This window comes from Pinus tabuliformis, chromosome 7 (genome assembly GCF_031772625.1).
Source record: "Pinus tabuliformis cultivar Carrire ecotype Pingquan chromosome 7, CPIR1, whole genome shotgun sequence".
In the NCBI taxonomy this organism is placed as follows: domain Eukaryota; kingdom Viridiplantae; phylum Streptophyta; class Pinopsida; order Pinales; family Pinaceae; genus Pinus; species Pinus tabuliformis.
This window is the reverse complement of record NC_142293.1, coordinates 966,730,739-966,757,034: the sequence shown is the minus strand read 5'-3', so window position 1 is coordinate 966,757,034 and position 26,296 is coordinate 966,730,739.

Here is a 26,296-nt window from a genome sequence, read left to right as displayed (position 1 = left end):
ATAATTGATTACCCAGCAATGGAATTCGGAAAAAGGGATCAGATGTCCAAGCTATCTCATCGTGACCACTTCATGGTTACACTAGTCAAATTTTAGTTTCATTGTAATTAATAACAAATTTCCAAGTGTATACAGCAGTTGTTGTAGATTTTAGTTAAATACTTCATGCATTGGAAGTATTAGGGGTTGGACTCGAGCAACTAAAACACTTTTCTTTTTTGGAGCATTGTAATTTTGGAGTTGGAGCATTGATAATAAAGACTGTTTGCAAGATACTTGAGCTATTGTTTATCTGGTGATGTTTTTCTTTCTATGTTAAATGTTTCGTTGTTTCCTTCAATGTGCATCATTCAAATCTTGTTGTAAAACAGAAAGTTTAGAATAAGATATGCTATTAGAGCACCTTATTTATGTTTGTGTTTACTATATAAATGTTTTTCTCTGAAGTCTGGTTAAGAAATACTTAAATGCTTTTTAACCACTACTGATTTCACTATTTTGTCATTTCATTCCTTATTGTGCTTTAGGATCCAGTAGATATAGTTAGCTAGCCTTGTGAATGCTCTGAAAAATTTGATGCTACAATACAGTTGTTGACTCCATAGCCCAATGGAAAAAGTTTAAATAAGAATCTATCCTGACCAACCAATCAAATCAATTAATAAATCTTTTATCTATATAACTAGCCTAAAATATTAAAGTACTGGAAAGAAAAATCAAATCTCAAAATACATAGAGAGAACCCTCTCTGAGCCGAGCATGTCTAGATCCTAGACTCCAAAGTGATTTGATGTGTCCTTTATGATCTTTTTCTTTCCAATCTTAAAAATATTAGAGTGATAACATAGTGGTGACCATACTGGGGAACTATTGAAATTTTTTCATTTCATTCGAATTTAGAGTACCCAACCAAAAGCTTTGTATGATAACATTATTCCTAAGATTGGTTTCCTTTCTACTCCTATATATATTCAGTTTGTCTATGTTTTAAATTTGAACACTGGCTCCCAAAATAATCTCTACTAGATCCCACCTAGATCCAAATCCTCCTACCATAGTGGATAATCCAGAAAAGATCTTAAGAAAAACTCCTAGAACTGAGAGTTAGGAAAGCAACAGATTCCTTCACAAAGCCAACTCACTCCCTGAAAATTTTTTTACCTTTCAGGATATCTAGTTTGATTTACACTTTGAACAAGGATTATTCAGGACTAAATTAGAGAATTGGAAAGATCATATTATCTTCGATCCATTAGTTTTACCAAAGAGACTAGTGAGAGAACTTTCTTCACAAACTGAATCAGATCTTCAACTCTTACAACAATTTGATACTCTTCAATATTTAGTAATGGAACTCACCTCCGAAATTGATGATGCTTACCTTCAACACTCAGTAGAATTAACTGGCTTAAACATAACAGCCTCTTCGATCACATCTCAATATACACATATTCAGTCACCAAGTCCTACTGCCTCCAAAATTCCCACCCCTTATTTTATCCTTCCACACAAGGTTACTCAAATTCCTTTACTATCATTTCCACCTAGTGCTGATCCAACCTCATCTATTTTTCATCTTCCTTCAAGTCGTCCTCCACCACCACCATTCATGGCAGTCAAGTATGCTCCTTTGGTGTTGCCAGCACGATTGACCAATATGCCACAAGACTATCAGTCCAAAATCACACTATTTTATGGGACTGGTCCTTTAACAGCCCAACAACATGTGGATAAAATGAATGATTGTTTTGACCTACAAGAGGTAGACGAAGAAAGTGTCAAGCTCAAAATGTTTGCTCAAAGTTTAGGAGGAGAAGTTCGGAAATGGTTTAAATCTTTGCCTGCAAATAGTATAAATGATCTCCTTGCATTCCACCAAACCTTTCTTAATAGATGGGAAGTCAAAAAGAACCCTCTGTAGATTTTATCAGAATATGAAAATATTAAGAGGGAAGTAGGTGAAAGTGTTCAGGACTATTGTGCTAGATTCAACAATACCTATAATGCAATTCCTGTAAATATTAAACCACCACAGGATTTAGCCTTGATAAAATTCCTAGATGGATTTGATACAGACCGTATGTACTACCAACTTAGGGAAAATAATTCTCCAACATTATAAGTGATGCAAAGAGATGCCATGAGTGTAGAAGAAAATTTACAAGCAAAAAGAGCTAGGATGAAAACTGAAAGAAGGGTGACAATAAGAGAAGAAGCTTCAAATTCTGCAGTAGATTCTAAGATTGATTCCTTAGTGAAAACCATGGAAAGAATGATGGAGAGAATAAGTTTGAATGAGAGAAGTGTCCCTAGGGAAAACCAACCTGTTCCCCAGAACCAAAATCCAAATCCTAGAAGAAACACTCCACAAATTAGACAAAGAGAACAAAAAGGCCCAGATCAATAAATTAGGCCCCCATTTCAAGATAATTACGTTAATGAAGATGTAGGTGTGGTTGAATAAGTTGAGGAAAATCAAATTAATTTAACGGGGACAAATGAAGATAGTTTTGTTTTTCTTACACAAGAGGAACATGAACTATTTTTGTTAGCTCAAACAGAGATGGAATCTGAAGAATTTGATGACTATAAACATGGATTTTAGGATGCCATATTAGAAGTCCAGAGACAGTATAATCTTAGAAGTAAGAAAAACAGTTTCAACTCAAACAAAAAGAATTCTGATAACCCTGCCAAGAACACTGTTGAGCATGATCTCAAGAAAACAATTGAATTCTCTAAGAAAAATATAAACAGTTCAGAAAAGAAGAACATAGAGAATGTTACCAAGAAAATAATTGATGTTTCCACTAAAAATGTCCAAATTGATATCCCTAGTACAAGTCAAAAAACTGGACCTATCACCAAAGAAATGGCTGAAAGAGCTGATTTCTCAAATTTGCTTAAATTCAAACACCATTTAGTATTGAGAATGAACTTGCTAAACTCAAAATTTCTATTCCTCTCATTGAATTAATAAACACAAATGTGTATAGGTCTCAATTCCTAAAGGTACTCAACATATGAGAAATCACCGATACTGTAAACTTGAATGATGATTAGTGTGAGCTTCTGTTTGGAACATAAGTTGTTGGAAAGCCTCAAGAAGGAGGTGTTCCCCTGTTTTATGTCAGCCTTAATATTCACGAGAAAATTCTTCATAATGCCATGTTGGATTCAGGTGCATCTCATAATCTTATGCCAAAGACTATTATGGAAAAGCTTGGACTTGAAATCACTAGACTATACAAAGATTTGTACTCTTTTGACTCTAGCAAGGTTAGGTGTCTAGGTCTTATCAAGGATCTTTGTGTCACATTAGCCCAGACACCAACAAAAAGTTTATTCCTGGACATAGTGGTAGCAGAAATTCCACCTAAGTATGCCATGCTATTGTTACGTTCTTGGGCAGCTAAGTTACAAGGAACACTTCAAATGGATATGGCATATGCCACAATACCATTATTTGGCCAACCAAGAAGATTGTATAGAGAAACCTTAACGAAATATATGGTGAGTAGCCGAAAAAAGCCAGACAACTATCCCCTCTATTCTGTCCATACTGATCTTGATTCCTTCATTATGTATAATGATGGGACTATAGATGCCCAGGTCACTCATGCAGAAATTTATTTTAATGAGAAGCATAACTCACAAATACAAATTGTGAAATAGAACCCTGAAGCATACCCTATTTGGAATATGGCTTTCGATGGTTCATGTGGTAGAACAGGTTCTGGGGTAGGAGTCTAGTTGTACAATTCAAAGACTAATCAGGGTGAAGGTCATTCTTACAAATTAAATTTTCTGTGTACAACAATATAGTAGAATATGAGGCATTACTATTAGGCTTTAAATTTCTTAAAAAATTAGGTGCTAAAAGAATTTCAGTCCAAGGAGATTCTGAATTGATCATAAAACAAATTAAAGCACAATATTCTACAAAGAATCCTAGATTAAGAGAGTACAGAAATGATGTGATCGATTTCCTAAAAACATTTGAAGAGTACGACCTTGCTATCATCCCAAAGATCCAAAATGTAATAGAAAATGGTTTAGCTTTCTCAGTGAGCACTTGCAAATTACCTCACCCAAACAAATAACACACAATTGAGGTGAAACATCGTCCTGCAGTACCTAATAACATGAGATATTGGAAATTTTTTGGAAGTGATAAACAAATTGAGAGTTTTTTACAATCAAAAGTTGAATTTTAGAATAGCAACATAAATTTGGAGGATGGACTAGATAGTCCAACTAATGTACATATTAGTATAGAGCAACTTGTTGTTTCTGATGTAAATATTCAGCAAATAAAACTATACATGAAATTGAAATACATAAAGACCCATAAAAATTGGAATTCAAAGTACTTCAACTCAAGGATAACATTTTTCCCAGAGGGCTTGCACCTTTAGAAGAGCTGTTTGACTTTAATGATGTTGCCAAAAAGCCAAATATGGAACCAATAGGGAAAAACATTGAAGAATGCAACATAGGCAGTGAGCAAAACCCCAAAATCACAAAATTGTGAAAATCATTGTCCATCATGGTAAAACAAAGGTATACAACTTTGTTTAAATAATTCATAGATGTATTTTATTGGTGCTATGAGGATTTGAAAGCTTCTGATACTAATATTATACAACACAAAATTCCAATCAAGGAAGACCAGAAACCGTTTAGACAGAAGTTGTGTAGGATAAATCATGTCCTAATGCGCTTGGTTGAAAAGGAAATCAAGAAAATATATGACACTAAAATCATAGTCCCAATCAGGTATTCCAAATGGGTATCCAATATTGTGCCTACAAGAACGAGGACTGGTGAAATAAGATTTTGCATTGACTTTATAAATCTAAACAAGGTTTCCCTTAAGGACAACTACCCCTTACCAAAAATGGATCACATATTACAAATAGTAGTAGGTTCTAGTAGGATCTCCTTGTTAGATGGTTTCTCGGGGTATAATCAAGTTTTAGTATATCCTGATTATCAAGATAAAATAGCTTTCACTACTCCCTGGGGAATTTTCATGTATGTGAAAATGCCCTTTGGATTAATGAATGTCGGTGCCAGTTTCAAAAGAGTAATGGACATTGCTTTTGCAGATGAAATTGGACATTTCATTTTGATTTATCTCGATGACATCACAATTTTCTCAAACACTGATGAAGAAAACCTAGCACATTTGAGAAGAGTATTTGAAAAATGAAGAAAATTTGGTATCTCACTAAATCCCATGAAAACATTGTTTGGACTTGAAGAAGGAGAACTTCTAGGCCATATCATTTCCAGAGATGGAATCAGAATTGAACCCAGTAGGATTGAAGGTATCCTTAAAATCAGTCATCCAAGAAACAAAAAAGAACTTCAATCTTTTATTGGAAAAACTAATTTTTTAAGAAGATTCATACCAAATCTTGTTGAACTGCCTAAAAATATAACAAACATTCTCAAGAAAGATATGAAAATTAAATGGAATATTGAAGCCAAACAATCATTTGATCTAGTCAAACATGGCTTAACAAAAGCTCCAATTTTAATCAGCCCAGATTTCACCAAAGATTTTATTATCTTTTCTTTTGCATTTGAACATACTATTGTAGTTGTACTAATACAAAAAAATAGAGAAGGATATGAACATCCAATAGAATTATTTAGCAAAGCTTTGAGAGATTCTTCTTTAAAGTACAATATCATGGAAAAATAGACATTCACTTTCGTCAAAGCAATAAAAGATTTCAGAGTTTATATTTTACATTCTCATATCATTGCTTATGTGCCTACTATGGTTGTCAAAGATATTCTAACACAACATGGACTTGATGGAAAGAGAGGCAAATCGATAGTTGTTATTTTGGAATATGATATAGAAATCAAACCCATCAAGTTGATAAAAGGAAAAGGATTAGCCAAACTGATGGTTGAATCAAATTTTAATGCACTGGAAATCAACATGGTATTTTCCTTGGATGATCGAGAGGATCTAGTGACTCCACCAATAGATGAAGCATTCTTAAAGTCCCCCTGGTATGCAAACATTTTGTATGTTCCTTTCAATTTGCATGCTCCTCCTGGATTATCCAAAACAAAGGGTAAATTTCGAAAACTAAAAGCAGTCAAGTTCTGCATTATTGATAATACATTATATTGGAAAGATGTTGGAGGTATATTACTCAAATGTTTTTTAAAAGAGGATGTTGACAGAGTTATGTAGGAATTCCATGAAGGTGATTGTGGAGGCCATCTTTATTGGAAAACAACTGCTAATAAAATACTTAGAGTTTGTTTCTATTGGCCTACACTCTCCCTAGACATCCATAAGATGGTAACTACTTGCCATAAATGCCAAATCTTTGAAGAGAAGAGAAAATTATTACCCTTGCCCCTGAAACCAATCTCTGTTGAAAGTCCTTTCCAACAGTGGGGATTGGATTTCATTGGTGAAATTCATCCTCCATCCTCTACCCAACACAAATGGATCCTAACTACCACAAACTACTTTACCAAATGGATAGAAGCCATCCCTTCCAGAGTTACTACTGATTATGTTATTATAAAATTCCTTGAAACCAATATCCTTTCCAGTTTTCATTTTCCTAGGAAACTTATCACTGACAAAGCTGCAACTTTCAAATCAAAAAATATGGTGGACTTTTGTCACAAGTACCATATATCTTTGGGTCATTCAACAACTTATTACCCTTAAGGTAATGATTTGCCTAAATATTCAAACAAAGGTTTGGTAAACATCATTAAGAAGATAGTCGAGGACAATAAGAACTCATGGCATAACAAATTGGTCTACGCATTATGGGCTAACAAATTGAATACAAAGAAATCAATTGGTGTGTCCCCATTCCAACTGGTTTATGGAATGGATGCAGTTTTCCCTTCTTCCATGGGAGTTCCAGTTATGAGGATTATTCAAGAAATACAAACTGAACCAAATGATATACAAAGAAGGATAAATCAGAAAATTCAATTGCATCAGTCTAGAGAAGAGGTATACAATAGAACTCAGGTTGTCCAGGAAAAAAAAAAGATTTTTTTTGACAATAGAACCAAGGCTGATGATTTCAAACTGGGAGACCAAGTGCTAAAATGGGACTCAAGAAGAGAACATAAATGGAAACATGGTAAATTTGAAAATATTTGGAAATGTCCATACATTATTTCTACTTTCAGAGGAAATAATGCATTTTTGTTGGATGGGACAGAGCTACCAGGAAGTCATGTCAATGGAATGATGTTGAAGCATTACTTCTTATAAGCACACAAATTTCCCTCATTCCATTGTAAATATCATAATATTTTATGTTTTTCATTGGATGACTCATTTGAGAAAGGTTTAAGCCCACAGAGAAGGCCCTAAGCCTTCTTTGATGAAGTTATTACAAAAGGAAATCATATTGAATACAATGCAGATATTGAGATCTCAAGGCTACTGATCTTATGTTCTTGAAACTTCGCACTGAGAAGTCCCATCCCCAGCTAGAGCCACTGTTAGGGTCCTATAATTTATAGGATCTCAAGGTGATTGAGTAGCTCACATTTTGCGGATTTTATATTGTTCATAGATGTCAATATTCAATTGATTGCCAAAAAACCGAAAAGAAAAGAAAAGAATGTATTAAAAGAAGAACAAAAGAACAAAATAAAAAAAAAAAAATGAAAAGAAAAGAAACCCCCAAATATTGTTCAATTCATACAGTCTAAGCATGATTGAACAAATTTCAATTTCTACTGATAGGGTAGAAAATAAAGATCTACCAAACAGTTCAAGCTTGGCAAATCAGTAGCTAGGTAGAAATGAAATTGGTTCAACTGTTCAATCTAGACCAGTAGGAGAGATAAGTGATAGAGTAGGTTAGAAATAAATAAATAAATAAAATAGAAAGTGAAAAAGGGTTTGCAAGTCCAAATTCACCCTGCAAAAAACGAGAAAAGGTTAGATTAGAAATAAAGGGTAGGTAGATTGAAAGACTTATAAAGGGTAAAGGACATGAAAATTCCTTTTAATGTTTTATTACATATTTCATGTGTTTTTCCTAATATGGAAAAAAGAGAAAAATAAAAAAAAAAGGATAGGGGTCTTATACTATACTCCTAACTTTATTCTATACTCCGCCCCCGATTTCATTTTCCAACTCCACCACCCACATGCCCATCACGTCAACAATTACCCACCCCACACTTTCCATCAAATCACCGCACTACATGATTGATCCAATGGCCAATATGAGTTTTTAGTCCCCCCACCCTCCGAACGTTAACGTTGGGGGGGTTCGAAATCAGTGGTTTCTCTCCACTTACGTGTCACGCCATCATAATTTCGCACTACACACCCCCCCCCCCCCCCCCCCCCCCCCCCCCCCCCCCCCCCCCCCCCCCCGACTAATTCCACTTACCACTCCACAGCCCCTCTAAAAGGTGGTTTTCACTTTAAAATAAATCACCCCTCCATCATGATCATTCACCAATCCCGCCACTTTGCAATGCCACTCTATCCCTTCCATGTATCACCTCCATTCCTGTGCTATACCTTTGCACATTAAATTCGTTGGACTGTTAGCCAACGGAACCATGCCACTTTATGCCACTACAACGGGAACTCTTCGATAATTACAAATGCATCGTATCTTAGTCATTTACCGAATTTTGATATGTCCTCTTTACTTACAAGTGAAAGTGAAAACTTGCTCAGGCATACACATAGAAACAGTTAACACAGTGAAAGATTAACACAGTTGCAGAAAGCTGCACTTGTCTGTGTTTAGCAGGCATTCCTCTTCTTGAATCTCATTTTCTACTCATTCCCTTTCTATTTTCCTTCTCTGAGTTCCCTCTTCTTCTCATCCCTTTCTAAATACAATTCACCTACAAATCCAAAGACAATCTAGGTTTAAAATTTGTATAAGATAACCATGCCACTGAAGAAGAAAGAATAGGAATTGTCCAATCCAATGGTGCACCCACCAGTGGACTTGGACCATATTCCACTTGTAGATAGAGATTTCGAGATACATGAGACCATATTCGAATTTGACCTCTTTGACATCTACTGTTGGTTAGAGGATAAATTCATTGATGGAATGGATTATATATGACTCTAGAACACAAATTTTCCTTTCTACAATTTTCTCAAAACCCATAGCTGCCCATAATTGATAAAAAAAAAGCCAGTCTTAATCTAGCCCACAACAAAGAGTAGTAATAGCCCCTCCAGGAGAAATATTGTTCACCATTGATGCTAAATCCATAATGCAAATGATGAAAGCTCCTATCATTGAAGGAACCACTCCTTTTTCCCATGAAATCCTCAATGAAATATACTAGCGACTAGACTTTGCCAAAATGTCTAAAACCCTAGAACTCTTCATGACTGAACAGACCCCACTACCTAGCAAAAATCCCCCATATTACTCCTCTGCTTTCTCTGATAGAACTAGGCATATAGTCACTATATTATCATATATGCTGGGCTATTATTCAGATCAGTGGCTTGATGAGGCCATAATAGGTTTCCTGTCCATATTTTAATCTGATGCAAAGCCCTCTATCTTGTTTAATTTTAGTCAGTTCCTGGCAGATGCCATCCACGAGCAATTCATAAATTTCACCACAGAGGAAGTGTTTCAGTATTATTTAGTATTAGTGTACTTGTTTTTTTTTATTTTTAGGAAAACAGATTTCAGTTTGTAATGACCAAGTTAAATGAGGAAGGTGAACCCCAATCTATCATCTTCTAGACAACCCTGGTGAAGAAGGATCAAAGGGACTTCACATACAAAACATTCATAGAAATGTTTTCCATCCAGCTATGAGCCTCCTCAGCGGTACAACAAAAACTTAAATTAGTGAAGAAATTAAAAGGATTATGCAGCTAACAGACCAAGCAAGAATAGGAGATTGGTACTTGTACCAAAACTACACAGAATTAAGGGTATATGGATGTGAATTAACCCCTTACAAGCTTCCAAATTTCCTCTCTATGAGGATATTTTCACTTGAGTATATCAAGCAGATGATCCATGTAGATGAAGTACATTTTGTAGTAGCAAAGAACAAGTCTTAATTTAGGATCAAATCCCAGATTGGCCCTTTTATTTGCAACATCAGGGAAGCTGGTGAGAAGTCTGACAAGAAATTGAAATAAATGAAGTTCACTCACAGCTTCACATGGTCCTATGACCCATGGGGCATCATCTCCAAGAAAAGGGTGGAAAACAAATCAACACCTTATATTCACACTCAAAGGCTTGAAATAGAGAAATTCATGAACCAGATAGAGTGAATGCTCGAAACCTTGCAAGAAGCTGAGGAGAAAATACTTTCTTCTTCAAGTGCATAGACTCCTAGGCAACAAGAAATACAAAGTACAGAGGACATACCAAAAAAGGGAAAGTAACAGGAAAAAGAAACAAATGGGAAAAGACTAAGAGAAGATTAGCCACGAGGGACTGATACTTCTATGAAAGAGTTCATAATGAAATTTAGGAAAAGGGCTAGGATATGCATGGACATGGACCTAAGCAAGGAATCCCCACAACAAACAGTTATTAATCTCAGTGATATTCCTGATTCATCTCTAGTAGGAGGTCAATCTTTTCCTACCACTCCAATCTCAGAAGGGCAACAAACTCTCCAAGTTTCCACATCTGCAAATGTAATAGGAGAAAAGGAGACCATTTTTTATGCTTTCAGAGAGATAAAGATTAGAAATGAAATGTTGAAAAAGAGTACCTATGCTCAGTTCTAGAAGAAAAGTTCTACTTACCGAGGCAGACTTCTATCAGCTTTCGAATAAGAAAAATGAAAAATGCATATGGAATTCCTTGAAGCTCAAACATCAAAACCTAAAAATCCAGCTGATTACAAACATACCTCCTTTGAATTTGATTCTAGAAATGTTCATACTATTGATCAACTAGAAATACATAGGCAAATAGGTGAGATGATCTCCTCCACTCTAACAAGTACCTCTATGACTTTGTTTAAAATGCATGTGCCTTTATCAATGCTCAATCTCAGCTAAAGATGGAAAATATTTCATCCCAATCAAAAGATAATAAGATTAAGTCATTTGAAGACTTAGTGGTGAAAATTGGATATGATCCATCCGATATGATCCTACAACTACTCCAGCAACTACTACTACAGGGACAGGAAGCCATACAAAAAAACTAGCCAGATCCATGGAAAGCGTGAATCTTCAAACAAAGGAAATCAAGAGACTGGAAACACAAGTCAAGATTCTGCGGGACAAGATTAAAAGAGCTAAAAGTGCATATTCAATAGAAATGCATAGGACGTGAACATTAATTGAAAAATTTTAGAAATATGAAAAGGAATCATTAATTGGAAACACTCTAGGAAGGGTGAAGGAAATCATCTGGAACAATATCATCAATGGAATGAATGAGATCTGGCCTAGCATCCAAATTATATTTGCACAGAAGGAGCTAGTTGAAAAATCTAAGGATATTATTTCAACAACTAACCTATAGCTGGGAGACATGCCAGAAACAACCAACAGAATCATCAAATTTCTAAATTGAAAGAACATGTATGAACTAGAAGAGCTGGGAGTAGCAGACAGAACAGAAACTATTCTACAGGTGAAAAGGGTATTGACAAAGAAGAGCTTGACTGTACAACTTGAGAAGAAGTGCCAGAATTTGGAGCTAATAGTAAACATATTTTTCAACAAAATTGAACCTTTTACACAAAAGGGGATCCCTTCTCTCTTTTTCATTAATGATAAAGTCATGACCATAGAATATTATGTCAAGAGGTTAAAGGACATAGAAAAGGATGCTATCAATCTCTCCACTATAAAGGTATCATAATAGGAAGAGCAATGTTGGAGGCTATCAGAAATCCAATTTTCATTAAACATGAATTGAAACACGTTTTCATAGTGAAGCCTACTTTTGCCCAGTACACAAAAACAGATGAGCTATACTGTAGGTTGATCAATGTTAAAATCACAGATGAAGATGAAGTGCGTGAATTATGTGACTACCAAGAGGAACAGGACAAGTAGGATTGAAGGAATAGTGCAGAGCTGAGTCAGAACCCAGCCGAGTTAGCAAAACGAACACACCTTATTAAAGAGCAATCCAATCAACCACTAAAACATAATTGATTACCCAGCAATGACATTCAGAAAAAAAGGGACTAGATGTCCAAGTTATCTCATTGTGACCACTTCGTGGTTACATTAGTCAAATTTTAGTTTCGTTGTAATTAATAACAAATTTCGAAGTGTATACAATAGTTGTTGTAGATTTTAGTTAAATACTTCATGCATTAGAAGTATTAGGGGTTGGACCCGAGCAACTTAAAAACTTTTCTTTTTTGGAGCACTATAATTTTGGAGCTAGAGCATTGATAATAAATACTGTTTGGAAGATACTTAAGCTATTGTTTATCTGGTGATGTTTTTATTTCCGTGTTAAATGTTTCGTTGTTTCCTTCAATGTGCATCATTCAAATCTTGTTGTAAAATAGAAAGTTCAGAATAAGATATGTTGTTAGAGAACCTTATTTCTATCTATGTCTACTATATAATGTTTTCCTCTAAAGTCTGGTTAAGAAATACTTAAATGATTTTTAACCACTACTGATTTCATTATTCTGTCATTTCATTCCTTATTGTGCTTTAGGATCCAGTAGATATAGTTAGCTAGCCTTGTGAATGCTCTGAAAATTTTGATGCTACAATCCAGCGGTTGACTCCATAGCCCAATGGAAAAAGTTTAAACAAGAATCTATCCCAACCAACCAATCAAATCAATTAATCAATCTTTTATCTATATAACTAGCCTAAAATATTAAAGCGCTGGAAAGAAAAATCAAATCTCAAAATATACAAAGAGAGCCCTCTCTAAGCCGAGGATGGCTAGATCCTAGACTCCAAAGTGATTTGATGTGTCCTTTACGATCTTTTTCTTGCCAATCTTAAAAATCATAGAGAAATAACAGGTCCAAAAGTCATTTTCGTGGGGAGATTTGATAGAGGAAGGTCTATTTAACCTAAAAATTTGAATGATAAATAAACTGATAAAAATGGTATCATTATGTAGATCTCAGTTATACCTTAAAACACAACTTGAACTGGTGAAAACAAACTCCAAGAAGCACCACATGAAACTATATGGATGCCAATGGGGAAGGTCATATGATGACATAGTAGGTGTTGACATGACATACCATACAACTAATAAGGCATACCATCATAGTGACATGTGGAAGCATGGGTAGAGGACATATAGCAGCATGTGCAATTAACACATGGCAGGTTGAATATATGACCGGCGACATAGCAGAGACTTGGAATTTGAGTGACACTTAAGTGGTAGTGAATGGAAAAATAGTAGACATGGAGATGCGGTGTTGATTGTGAAAATTTTGATCAATCAGAGTGTGCCACATGGCACCCTTGAAATTCCTAAAAGGTTCTAAAAGTGAAATAGAAAAATGGTGGCAACTAGAATCAAACCTCAAACCGCAACAAGATGGCCACAACATTTTACCATTGCACCACAACATAGTTGTTATAACTATAATTGGTAAATATATATTTAATGTTTCTATTGTAACTATTGTTTTAATAATGGTGTCAATGGGAGGTTTGATTCAAACACCTATTCCAAATAACCAACAAATCCAACCATTGTGCCTATATATTCGTATTGTAAATAGTTCTGAGGGTTAGCTCAATTGTCGAGTCCTCATCATTAAAGCATTTGTATCATTGATGGGTCATGGGTTCAATTCTCTCTTCACTCTCAAGGTTAGGATCTATGTTGAAGCTGAAAATAAGTGATTCCTTGGGGTGGATTTGTATGGTACAAATATTCAATGGATGTAGCAGTCATTGTTTGTGAAACACGGAGAAAAATAAATTATTTGCATTATAAACAACATCGAAAGTTTGTTGATAAATTTTTATTGCAACCAAATGCCAAATATGGAAGCCTATGGGGTTTGACCCTAGACATTTCATGTTACAATCAACATTATAACTATTTTTTAGTATTTTCACTCGGATATTCCACAGTTTTCATCTTTGCTTTAGTATTTTCACTCGGATATTCCACAGGTTTTTTAGTATTTTCACTCGTACATCTCAGCCATAACCTTATTTATCACTGTTGGCTCTCTCTTTTGTAAATCAAGTCCTGATGATGAGTCTTGGTCTAGACTCGAAACGTCGACAAAGCAAAGATGAAAACTGTGGAATATCTGAGTGAAAATACTAAAAAACCTAACCACAAAAATCTGCAATCCATTATTATAACTATTATTCCACTGTTCCATTGCCCGTTGAAGCACTAACATGATTTTTATAGAATATTGTGCCACTAAAATATTAGCAGTGTTCCACCTCATACGTTTGACCTCTAGTAGCTTATTTTATATAATATTCCACCATTAAAATATCAACATCATGTCACCCCACAAGTTTGACCCTGGGCCATTTGGTATCAAAAATTTTATATGTACCATAATTACCATTGCACGATACAGAACCTTTTGGAAAAATAATGGCATAAGAGTGGTATATGTAGATGCTAAGTGCCATTGGTTAGTTTGCAAACTATAGTGTTTATAATCAAAAGTTGTGGTTTTCCAAGGAGGATATCATTGTGATGACTACACCTGATTTTGTGCAACAGAGCAAAGAAATAGCCATTTGAAATTCTTGTGGACAAAATATTCAAGCCAATATGGTTTGATTTTGAAACACAAGAGGTTTAGAACTAGAAACCAAGGTAGTTGCAGATACTCTTCAAGCGGTTTGAAAGCGAGAAGATCTTGATCAATGCAATAATATTCCTAGAACTAGTGGTTGAATCTCGGTTCCATTATGATGTAATAAAGCATCTTGGACGCTTAGCATTAAATTAGTGGAATGGATTCTCAGTTGAATAGGCCTTGAGACATAGCCTAGGGTGGGTGAACTTCATTAGCAAATTCCTCTCTCTTGTTCCTTCTCATTTTCTTCTATGCCTTTTTAAATGCTCATTGAAGTTTGTGAATTTATAATATGTTAAATCATACTTAATTAACTTTAACATGCATCCACCTATTTCGATTTCGATCGATATCACTACAACTCTAACCTTGGTTAATGAATAGGGAAAGAATGTTAGAATATGGAATCAAGAGGTAGAGGTGTTCAAGGTCCTAGTGGAATTTTCACAAATAACATTATTTTTGTGGATGGATGTGGAGACTGACCTTATAGTTATGTAGTGGATAACCCCCTTGACATGGTCTTCCTTATAGTGGTTAAATATGCATAGATAAAGGTTAAAAATTACAATTGAGATTTGATATGGTCCACTTGTAACAAACATCGCATAATGATCGTTTGATGAGGATAAAAAAATAGTCAACATTATTGATTTAAATAGGCAACATAGTTTTTTGAATGCTTTTTACATTGTTCGCAACCAATATTTGTCCCAACAAATTTTGTCAATTTTTGGAGCTTACTAAGCTAATTTTGTACATTTTTAAGACATATAAGATTTAAAGGAGTTAGACATGAGGGTCATGCATGTCAATAGTGACGTATTCATTTGATTGTTGAAAATGACACAGGTAAGTAGTTGTAAGGTGATAACATCCATATCAAAATCTAAATATTATAATGAACCATTCCCATTATTTATGCATGTAAAGCTTTTCAAAAATGTGTATAAAATTATTATTATCTCTATATAAAATGAATGACAAAATATATACTTTGTCCTCCACAATCTTAAAGTATGAAAGGAACTAGAAAGAGAGTTCCTCTGGAAATACTTAATTTTTTCTACAGAAAAATCACTAACATGATTACCATTGAATTCTTCCATGACTGTATGTAAACTCAAGCACTACAATTTAGTTATCCTTATTTAACCTAATGTATTCTTCATTTTAAATATTAATTAATATTTTTAAAATGGTATATAAATTATTGGTATCACTATGTATAATGAATGACAACATGTATCTCCTCCACAATATTAAATTATAAATGGATTTAGAAATATAATTCCTCTTGAAATACATAATTTGTCTATACACATTTTACTGAAAACAATCAATGATGATGGTGATGACTAACATCCATTAAGACCAAGAATGGTATATGGACCTTAAGAAGATGATATATTACTTCAACATTCTATAGAATTTTATTTTTATGTTTGGAAAGAATTAAGAGAATCATTCCAAGCTTATTATAATTTTGTTGAGTTAAGAGGCCAAAATTTTTTGTAGCATGACAAGTCTTGTGAAATTTAGATTGAATTTGAGTATAATACAGACATAGGGAAAGTTCTTTTCATCTTCAACCATATTAGTGTTACAAATATTATAAACACTCCCATCCCAAGGGATTTTTGGAATTGACCAATACCCCGTTTCACTATGGAGCTCATGATAATTTGTTCTTGTTTTAACAATGTTTATTTTCTTCTTGACACTACTCAAAATAGAGAGATACTTTTTATTTTTTATATTAGGGTTTATGATCTCCATACAATATCTTAATTATTTTTCCCTCTAATTCCTTATCGCACCACAATTTATCTTTAAACTTAGAGGTAATAATATTTTTAATACTATCCTTATTTTGAAAAATGATCCCTTCCATTATCTACAATGGTCTAAGAAATAGTGGGCATCGTTACGTCAAACTTGCTTGAGTTGAAGGTGGTTTTGGCTAGTGTGTGAAGAAATTTTATGAATTCTCTTATCTTCCATGTTGTTTAGCCTCATTTTATACATTATATACCTCGTTGTAGCCAAGATCGCAATGGGGAAAGGTTCTCTTTGATGAGGACAATATGATATGGTGTATTTCCTTTACTTGTTAGATTATATGTTATGAACTGATTTTGGAATTGTTTTATATTTCTCCAAGACTCTTTAGATATCTTACATATCCAAACCTCACATTCATATAAAATAATAGGAATAACAAGAGTATAAAGTGGATTTTCTATTTATCACATATCCAAATATATATTATGTGAAATGATTTTTGAGCTCGTAATAATCCTTCTATCCTCCATTAATATTTTTATCAAAATTATAATTCCAATCTAGCTTGTGATGGATATTTATTTCAAGATATTTGTAGGAAGTAACTTTATCTAAGTTGTTTTTTTTCTTATACAAAGGTATCATATGTGATCTTATTGGATCTAATTATCATGAATTTTTTTTATCAATATTAACAATTTTACCATATTGGAACATAAAACACAAAGGATCCTTATTTTCTCATTAAAATTGGTAGGACTTCTTGTCGAAAGAACAATATCATCAACATAAAGAAGGAGACTGATGACTATACTAGTGAGAGTCAGGCCAACATAACCTATTTCCTCTAAAAAAATATTCTAGTTTATCTGATGTCTATGTTGAAAAGAATAGGGCACAAGGGATGTAGAAATTTTGAATAATATGACACATATTCACAGAGATTATCCTGATTATACACTTATAAGCGGAACATGCATAATACATAACCTCCTCTACGTTGATCATCAATTTACAGAAGCAGAAACATTCACAGGCACACATAGAAGCATCAATCAAACTCATAAACACAGTATGTATCCCGGGGAAAGCATCTCGCTAAAAACCCCAACTATCTGTATATTATATTGATTGAATCATGTAACATTACAAAGTACAATGCTTATCACAAGCAATCCAGTACCAGCTCCACCTGTTACACACAATACAGCTCAGATCTGATCTCCAAATCTATTCCACTGCTTGCCTGCCTCCACTGCTCAATACTTGCTCAAGAAGTGATGAGAATAGCTTCCCAAACTCGTTTTTCACCTGCAAAATAGTCACTCACTCTTTGTGGACGTGAGCAAAGGCTAAAATGTGGGCCAAATACGTGAGCAAACTCATTGGCATACTCAATCCCTTGATTGTGCAAGATCTGATGCACAACTATAGTCACAACTGATAGCAATGTGATTCTCTACCACTTGTCCCTGTTGAACTGAACATGCACTGACATGCAACTGAGTTAACTGATGTATTCTTTAGTTGTATTATGAGTTAATAATTAGTTTAACAACTCATCATTAGTCTATCTGCAGTTAGACTAACTACAACTAGTTTAACTAAGTCAAACTGAACACAACTCCATCAACTGTACCTCCAGTCCACTAAACTCAACTCACTTGAGTTCTAACTGAAGTCCTGCATGCAAATATTAGTCATCCCATAGGTAACCACGTATTTCCTTGTGGGATCTGCATGTACCACATCCGTAGCTCATTCTGAAGTGCTCCAAGAGAATAAGATCAAGTTTATAGTCCAAATATTATTATGAGACAATAATATTTGACTTTTCTATTTTTGACAGTCAGTCTAAAAATAGACTTTGATCACTCACACTTTCATCAAAAATAGAAGTCCATCTATTTTTCCCAACTTGACCAATCATCCATAAACAGCAACCTGCAATCCATAGACATGATCCATATGTCTAAAAATAGACTTGCGCCAAAAATAGCCTGCGGGCCCACTTAGTGAAGGCGACTCTTTTCACTAAGCTCCATCATCTTGTTGCACTCTCAACAAGCATTTCTTGTTGCACACTTTTCAACAAGGGACACCCTTACTTGACACTAATATTGTAGTTAATTTCTTTTTGTCAACCCTCAATAGTTTTTTAACATGGAAACAATATTATCATACAACCTTCTTGTAACAACCCTTAACTTAGAAGGAAAATTATCTCTTGCAACCTCTTCGAAATGCTTGTACTCATTCTATTAAACAACATAGGAGATAAAATTCATCATTATGACACTCCTTTGTAATGATCCTAAGAGTAGAAAAGTGGTTCAAGGTTGAATGATATCTCCTAAACTTAGCTTGTCATTTAGTTCTTTTCGTATGACTTTAAAGCCATATATAATCTTCTTTTACAAACTAATTTCATATAGATTGGCTAAAATAGGGATAATCATAATTTTCGTATAATTAGAGGGAATGGGAATGATTTTATCCCACTTTTAAAAAAAGGTACAATGACAATTTTATATAGGGTTTCGAGAAACCTTACTTTACAGCGAAATTAAATAACTTATGTATGTGAGGGATGAGGATAGAACCTTTTATTTTAAGTTTTTTGGCTTGGTAGCTTTCAATGTCTAGCATTCCTAGTGAGTAACCTAACTCTATGTATTTTAGAGAAAATATCTCACTTTATATAGGACCATTCAAAATTACCATTCAATTCTTCCATGTTTCTATGTAAACTCAAATGTTACCGATTAGTATCCCTTATTTAGGTTGGTGTACTCTTCCTTTTAAAAAGTTAAATGAAATGTAAGCACTTTGAAGTGATTACTCTAAAGGAATTCAATTGGTCGCCACCTAGATTAAGTCCTTTCAAGTTATACATAAATAAATAAAAATGAATTTTTCCATTGAGACATTCACTCATATTTTTAGGTCATTGAGTTATGATTTTCTCACCTTAAGATTCTGAACAACAAAAAATTGAAAAATTAATGTTGTTTTTCATCATAAATTTTATTACTTATCTAAAGTTGATGTAACTATAACTTAGTACTTTTCCTACGCATCTTGATTATGTATAACTATCATTTTTCTTAATCTCCATTTGAATACATATTTCCATTAGTGATCTTTTCATAATTCTCTTCTTTGTGTATGTCTATATGTTACACAATATGAAAATATAAAGGGTGAAAGCCAATTGTTTGGAAAAATATGTGAGAAACACTTGATCTCGTGGAAATAAATGATTTTTAAATAATGGAGAAAGGAAATGGAAATTAATTTTGGAACTAATATGTTTTAAATCAAATACATTACAGTTTTACTAGATAGTTTGTCATAATAATGTCTATAAAAATAGACTGGAATCTCTGCTATGAGGGTTAGTTTCCTTGGATTCCATAATTTTTATATATTAATTTGTCATTTATCCATATAATAGATAAAATGTGAAAAATAGATAAAAATAAAATAAAATCACACACCACACACAATGAACACAAGATATACTCTAGGATACCACTACAAGAGAAAACCTAGCTATAAGGTGAGGGTTTTTCTACTTTCTTTAGTTTGGAATGGAAATAACAGAAGTACAACCTGAGACCTATGGCTTTATAGGATGAAAAAAAAAACAAACCCTCTCTTTTATGCTCTCTCACTTCCACTCCCTATTTCTCTGCTCGAAAATAGAATAAGAAATAATTGAAATGAATGAAACCCCCTTTTCCTCCTAGTGGTCTAGGCATGACATAGCCCAATAACCAACTAGGGTTCAAGTTTGACTCCTTCAACTCTCAACTGGAATTGCAAATTTGACCCTTCTAAATTCTTCTTCCAAGTCCCCTTGTGTCTATTCCATTTTCATTAGCAATGCAGGATGATATGGAATCCCCTCATGTCATGGTGGTCAAACACAGTTGGTCAACTTCCATGAGGCATACATTTTGCATACAAAATATTATTAACACAACTCCTGCAATGTTCGAAATGTCTCTAAGTGCATAACAGTGTCACATAATGCTTAAGCATGAAATTTTTACCACAAAAAAAAAACATTTAAGGTGTCATAATGGTATCATAAGGTTTTAGACCCTAATTCTCAAAACTAGATCTATAGATAAAAGTTATATGGCAAGTTTGTTCCTCCAATGTTTCCACTCTAAAAGAATCAATATAGATGGAAAAATTATAATGATATGATCTAGATCACAGGTCCCCATTTTGGGTGGATTTTGGTCGAAATTTGCCTCTACCTTTTTCTTGGAGTATTGTTTCACCTTGACTAGAAGTTGTTCTTTAAGCCTAATTTGCCAAAGATTGTGTTACCCATGTATTTTAGTTCTAGACCTCCTTTGTGAAGTTATATATATACTTTTTCAAGTATAATTGGTTATCTATATCTAGATCATTTAGGGAATGTAAGATTTTCTCCTTATCCTTTTCCAAGATGGAAGGCTCATAGAGTTTGATATTTTCCACATTCACCACTAAGTAAATGCACATCCATGGGGCTAGACTAATTTTGTAGCCATTATCTCCCACTTTTTTCAGTATTTTGAAAGGACCATATTATAGAGCCTTCATTTTCTTACCAAGACCCAACAACCTATCCTTGTTCAACTTTAACCATACTTTATCGCCCACCATAAAATACCTCTCTATTTTTTCTATCATGTGTGGTCTTGTTTTTTTCCTGTGACTTTTTTTATCATTTCCTATACATGTAAATGCATCTTCCTAGTTTTCTCAACAATTTACTTTTCTACTAAAACATCCTTTATGAGATCATTCCTCTCTCCTCCTTTTTACCCATATAAAACATCCAAAGGTGTGGGTAGAAAATACCCAAAACAAGTTTCAAATTGCACTGTTACACATGACATTATTTTCAACAATGTTTGGATGTTATCTTGAGGACACGTCATTGAAATTCCAACACACAACAAAGGGAATATTCATTTCATTATAATATCAATTGAAAATAGTTGTAATGTACATCCAATGAGTTTAGATAAAATATTTTTTGTCTCACACATGACCCAAATCCCATTGTGATTCTAACATGATATTATTGACTTCGTGTCACAATTGTGATGAGTAGTTCAAAAATTTAGCATTGAAAGTGGGATGAACAAGATTTCTAAATTCACCAAAGTTTCCATCCTGATCTCAATGAAAAGTAAGTCCTAATTTCAATAGAGTTGGGTCATAATACTAATGAACTGAATGTCCCAAATTTCTTGGATTATGGTCACAACTCTGACAAAATGGATGTCTCAATTCAAAATATCAAGGAAAACATAGGGTGCATTGCGTTACTGATGAAAATGGCTTAAATTAGAAAATAAAAAATAAGACCAGATATATGATCAAAAAACATCCATGCCATGTTAAATGTGGGAAGCAAGTAAAAACATTTGCGGCCATCAGTGTTGCAACATTGATGACGTTGAAAGTGTTTCAAGCTAGATCATAAATGTCTAAGAATGAGTCAATGGGGTTCCCAATAGGACACATAAAAGTGTCAATGAAGCATGGGATCATTGCATGAGGGATGGAGGGATGTTGGTAGAAAGATTAGTTATAAATTGAGGTGATAGGGTGTTAATTATACCATCATCTTAATTATTTATGCAATCATAGGGTAAGTTTTTTATGATTTTTTTATTGATTTTTCCATATGGATTTGGTTCATGCGACTATCCTCCAGGTCCATTTATTAGGGGGTGTATTCCGAGTCAAAGAGATAACATACTGAAGAAAATATTGGAAGGGTCTGATGTGATTATGTTATTGGAAATGATGGGAGAAATGAAATGACACCATATGGGGTGGAATTCACCCTTAGCATTGATGTTTCAGCCATCCTCCTTGCACCTTTCTTGATTTTTGAAGGGAAGTTTGGGAGCTAGGTAGACAACCGACCCGCATTAATTTCAATATGTGGGGAGTTTTGTACCTCAAAATAATGTAGCTTAAATGATATTATACGTTATCAATGTTAGCCATGAGTTCATACTAATAAATGAATGATACTTATAGTTGTAGTTTTTATATATGTCGGGTCATGGAAGACCTACACAAATTTCTCTTGGCTGCAGTTTATATTCTCCAATAATATTTCATCTTGGTGATCTTTGGTTTTTTCCATTTGTATCTTTTTAAGTGGCTATTTGGAATTATCTGATGTTATGAAAGGACATTTAGTTGGTCCCCCCTTGATTAGACGGAAGCGATTTATGGAATAATGGCAAGTCTATGTGTGAAGGACCTTAAGTAGATCAAGGATGAAATTTTACACATGCAACTTTGGTTCAACTAATCTGTATCTTTGTCAACATATATAATGGACATATTGGTTATCCAGTGAGTGGAAATTAAAAAAATCAGGGACAAGCTAGAAAATTTTTGGCACCAAGTGGATACACTCCATTAGGGTTTGGCTGAGGGGAAACATTCCTCAGTCTCACTAGGACATTTGGTGAGTGATATTACAACACAATTGGTCCTCGATATTAATGTGAATATGGTTGAAGAAGTGGTGGAGGTACTTGTAACATACCCCCTACTATCCCTAGCCCCTACTAAGGTAGCAAGAGACATTTACTAAGATGAATCAACCCCCAAGGTTCCACTTATGGAGATGGTGTCTAAAAAAATCGACCTTTTAAAAACTCTTTAAATTTTAAAATGGACAATGTTATCTCATTATTATTATCGATACTTTTACAACAGTATAAATTTCATCTCGATCCAACATTTTCATGAAAAGATAGGAGCCTTCAAATATTTGGCCTATTAATTTATACTAAGTCATTCTGGTCCACCACACGGCACCTAAATGGCCTCCATGTGGTACCCTCATGGGTAGCCAAGTCACAAACCACACGTCAGCTACTAACCCATTCATGGTAATAATAAAATATGGATGGGACCCCAAAGGTTATGGCCATCTGTGCGCACACACACACACACACATATATTCATATATATGTAATTACATACATTATATTCATTCCCTTATTATATATATAAATATATAATGTGGAGTGCAAGTTCCCTTTTGTTGCCACCTCACCCCAGAAGAAAGTCCCCAGAGATTTCTCTTCGCATTTGATCAATAGAGTCTGGGCCATCCACTCTTGACATTGTCAGGCTTATGTGGATGGTCCCATTGTAATCTCCCTCCCATCATCTTCGGGCAGCATGCAGTAGACACTCCATCCAATGGCACCTCAACCTAGAAGTTTTAATCTTTGGGATTTCCCCTTGTGCTCACCCAAAAAGGTCTGGGGCACCCTATTATGAAATTGCATGGTTACATGGACTATCCCACCATCTCTTTCTCCCATAGTATTATATTACATGATGTGCATCCCTTCTCCTCTAAAGACACATTACCTCATGAGTTTAATCCCACATGTTTCCTCTTTGCACTCAAAATAAAAGTGTTAGTTTCCAAGGAGTATGATGGAGATCCATTTGTTAACTAACAACCACTCTGTTATGCTCTTGACTTGTGAGTAGATGCTAGAATACTAAATATACGAAAGAACACAACCCAAAACATAGAACAAAATGAGAACTAACAGCATGTCTTTTGTTATTTAGAGATGAAAGAAATGTTCACTTGCCTCTTCAAGGGGGCAACCTCGAATAGAGCAGAGATCGATTACAAAATAAGACACGACGCTCCTCAATGAGGAGTCTCTATCCATTATATAGGATTCATACATGCAATACCATGGGTCAGTACCATGGTTCTCTTAATACCATCTATCTAATACCATGGCATATTTGCAACTAACTGTGGTCCCTTTCGTTAAATGCGGGTCAACCACTTACAATTATTAATATGGGCCTTATTGACTCTTTAACTAACTACATTTATGACTCAACCCTATTACATAAATAAGGGGGTTAGGGTTGGACCCTAACATGCCCTCCCCCATAAAAATAACCTTTTCCTCAAGACTGAAGCTACGGAAACTAGTGAAGAATAGTGGTTGGTTCCCAGGTTGCATCTTCTGGAGAGGTGTCTTTCCACTTGATGAGGACTGCCTTGATCATGCAACCGTGCAGATGTCATTCTCACGTGTCAAGGACCTATTCAGGTTGGAGACAGATTGAACCTTCTTCATCTAATTGAGGTAGACTGGTTTGAATTCTGCAATTATTCCCCACTACTTTCTTGAGGCATGGTACATGGAAGAAGGGATAGAATTTTATAGTGGGTGGCAAGGCTAGTTTGTAGGCTACTTCTCCAATGCGTTGAAGTATTTGATAAGGTCTGTAGAATTTTGGAGATAATTTTTGATGGCCCTTGTCTTTGAGTGATGTTTGTTTGTATGGTTGCAGCCTCAAGAATACCTGATCCCCTTCTTGAAATGTGCACTCTAAACGATGTTGGTTTGCCTATTTATTCATGCAATTCTGAGCTTGATGGAGATTATCTTTAAGACGAGCTAGCATGGTTGAAATATTCTGTAGGAGTTGATCCACTTCTTGCACCTTAGAGCATCCAGGGATATAAGAAGTAGGTGAAGGGGGGCATTGACCATACACTGCTTCATATGGAGTCATCTTGGTGGTGGCATGATAGTTAGTATTATACCACCATTCAACAAGAGGTAACCACATTACCCATTGATGTTGCTTTTCTGAAGTGAAGCACCTGAGGTAGGTCTCCAGACATTTTTTGACTGCTTCAGTTTGACCATCAGTTTGGGGATGATAGGAAGTACTTAGTTGGAGTTGGGTGCCTTGTAGCTTGAAAAGCTCTTGCCAAAAGTTACTGGTGAAGATCGGGTCATGATCAGACACAATGGAAGTGGGCATGCCATGCAGTTTGAATATCTCATCCATAAAATATTGAGCCACCAAAGTGGTGGTAAATGGGTGGGGTAGGGTGAAAAAATCAGCATACTTAGAAAGTCTTTCCACAACCACCATTATGAATAACTTGCTGCCTAACTTAGAAAGACTAATAATGAAATCCATAGAAACATCCGTCTAGATTGAGCCAGGGATAGGCAATGGTTGTAAAGTGCCTGCGGACTTGAATATTTCTCCTTTGTGGCATTGACACACATCACTTTCAGCTACAAAAGTAAGAATGTCAGTTTTCATACCTATCCAAAAGAAGGAACAACGCGTGCGAGCATAAGTCTTCTAAAAGCCTGCATGGCCTACAGTGGGAGATGAGTGCAACTCTACCAAAATGCACATTTTGAGGGTGGATGTCGATGATATCACTACTCTATCCTTGTAGCAAAGAATCTCATCTTTCCAAGAGTAGCCCACTGTGGAATTAGGATATGCTCACAAGTTATTAATGAGTTGGGCGAACAAAGGATGTGAAAACCATTCCTTGTGGGCTTCTTCAATCCAATCAGGAATGGGAAGACAGATGGCTAGTAGGGTGGTGTCCTCCTCAAATTGGTGTGATAAAGCATCCGCTATGACATTTTCGCACCCTTTCTTGTAAATTATCTCATAATCATGTCCCAGCATTTTGGCTAGCCATTTATTTTGTTGTGGCGAGGATAGTCATTGCTCCAAAAAATATTTGAGGCTTTGATGGTCTGTGCAGATTTGGAAACACTGCCCTAATAAGTATGGTCGCTAAGTATCTAATGCATGTAAGATGGCCATCATCTCCTTCTCATAGGTAGATTGTCCTAGATGTTTCCCACTTAGTTGTTGGCTGGTGAAGGCCAAGGGT